Source organism: Pundamilia nyererei, unplaced genomic scaffold (assembly GCF_000239375.1).
Source record: "Pundamilia nyererei isolate P.nyererei 1_Seehausen unplaced genomic scaffold, PunNye1.0 scaffold00259, whole genome shotgun sequence".
Classification (NCBI taxonomy): domain Eukaryota; kingdom Metazoa; phylum Chordata; class Actinopteri; order Cichliformes; family Cichlidae; genus Pundamilia; species Pundamilia nyererei.
Window position 1 is genome coordinate 763,453 of NW_005187660.1, and position 2,221 is coordinate 765,673.

Genomic DNA, 2,221 nt, shown 5'->3' on the forward strand with positions numbered 1-2,221 from the left:
GTGAACTTTGGCGCCTCCAGTAACTTACAAATACAAACGAGCTTAAATAAAACCACACATTTCGTCCGCTGAGCTCATTCATATAAACCACAGTGTTTGTCGAGCAGGTGTAAAGTTCACAGCTTCCTTGGGGCAAAAACTATTAGCTAGCTGCTGCAGAAATTAGCCGCGCGCTCACAGAGCAGCGCTGCGTGTGTTCGAGTCTCACCTTGTTGCCTCCAACTTCAGCACTGACGTTTCTTCTGAAGCTGGAAAAGTTTCCGCTCTGAACAGTTTGATGTCGTGCTGCGGGTTTGTTCCTCCGCTGTAGAGCGTGGTGAGGATGAGCTTCAGCCTCCCGGAGTCCAGCAGAGTAAACTCTTTCACTCTCTCTCGCTCTTTTTTCCTTTTTTCCTTCTTTTTTTCTCTCAATGGGCGTAACACCATCGGAGTGACGTCACCTGTTACCGTAACAGGCGCTACAGCGGGACGTCAAAAACGAGCAGCCGTAAATACGCGACACAACACGCAAAGCGGATTTGTTTGGCTATTTTATACAGAAAACCACTTTTTACAAGAACAAAGGAATAAATAAAATGTTTATGTTATGTTTGTTGCATTTGTATGCAAGTTACTGTCATTTTATAACGTTTCAAATAAATAGACAAACTCGTGTTGCGTGGGAATAATAAACAGCATTGTCTGCTGTTTATTTCCTGAATCCTTAAGGCTTCTGAATGCCATGCAATGAATTATCTATTTCTATCGTTTCCTATTTCTGTATTGTTGGTACACAGGATTAATTCAATATTACATGTAAACTCATTGTATATATCGCACATTTGTACATAGTATAAAACACTTTTGGACTAATAATGCTTGATTTTCCCGTCTTTTAGTATATCTTTGATTCGATTTTTCCGTCTGAGGCTCCAGCGCCCCCAGCGTCCCTGAAAAGAATAAGCGGAAGCGAATGGATGGATGGATTTTTCCGTCTGACTTGTGAGCTGCTGTAAGACGTAAATTTCTTAAGTGTGGGATTAATTAAGGTGTCTTATTTTTTTAAAAACGGTCACACCGCCTGACAAAAGAGATTTCATACATTTTTGAACCAAGAAATTGTAATAAACACCTTACGTGGCACAAAGACAGCACTTATTGGAATAAACAGCTAATTTAACACATTTATTACCATTTCATGTTTTGGTGTGCGTTTTATATGAAGCTATACTTATTCTTTGTTTTGGTTTGTTTTTTAAACCATGACTAAAAACAAAATTTAACTTGAAAGGAATGTAACAGGAAATAAGATGGAAAAGGTTCACATGAAGCACTGCCTCACATTCAGCAGAGGGAGACATTTTCATACTTAAGCTCAGAATAAGTGGGAATTAGACATCAGTTATATTTTTGTAACGTTATATCCTGTTAAACACAGTGAGTCAGTGTGTTCTCTTACCACCGTCTATTGATGCTGTCCATACAATCCATGTGGGAAAAACAAAGAGAACAACACATGTACAAAGGAACGAGACTGTGGGAACAAACCTCCATTTCAGTTCCATTTGCCCTTTAGATGACAAGAAAAGTGCGGTTTTGCCCGCCAAGTTAACAGTCTGCAAGGTGACCTGCTGTCGAGGCGCACACATGCCCAACCAAACACAGGAAGCTCGCAGTCTAGCATATTCACAATGAAACAAAAAGAGAAAGCTAAGGTCCGGCCTGCTTCTTTACTGAGTTTAAAGAGGCTCCTATGTTGATTTCCCATTTGACACTTTTCATATTTGAATCTACACACCAGGAAAGACATAAAGTAAGGAAGTCATATGGAATTTACTACACTACACATTTAATCCTGCGATACTGAAAGAGAAATGCAATTTTGAGTACATGGTGAAGAAATGCTGCTGCAGTAAAGGAAACTGTCAGCATGACTCTCTGGGAAGAATTCTTAAGAAATAAATGTGTAAAATGACAGAAAAAAGCTCGTGTGTGACTAAATGAAACGCAAGACTAAATGGTGCATACGGTAAAAAATGCTTTTGTTGACTGGTGGAGGGCTCGGTGTTGAACCACACTGGAAGTGAAAAGGCTTTCTAATCAAACGAATCAGTAAACTATAAACTCCCTGGCCACTGGTCAACTGCTCATTAACGCAATTATCAAGTCGGCCAATCGCATGGCAGCAACTCAATACATTTGGACAGGAAGACATGGGTAGGACAATCTGCGAAAGTGCAAA

General features: G+C 40.0%; 1 protein-coding gene across 1 annotated transcript in view; it reads right to left on the bottom strand.

Moving 5' to 3' along the window:
• Nucleotides 1–427, bottom strand: part of carhsp1 (calcium regulated heat stable protein 1) — a 23,318-nt gene extending 22,891 nt beyond the window's left edge. The window contains exon 1 of the mRNA XM_005749995.1: nt 209–427. The gene's annotated coding sequence lies outside the window, so the exon portion shown is untranslated. The remainder of the gene's footprint in view (nt 1–208) is intronic.
• Nucleotides 428–2,221: the final 1,794 nt, after the last annotated feature.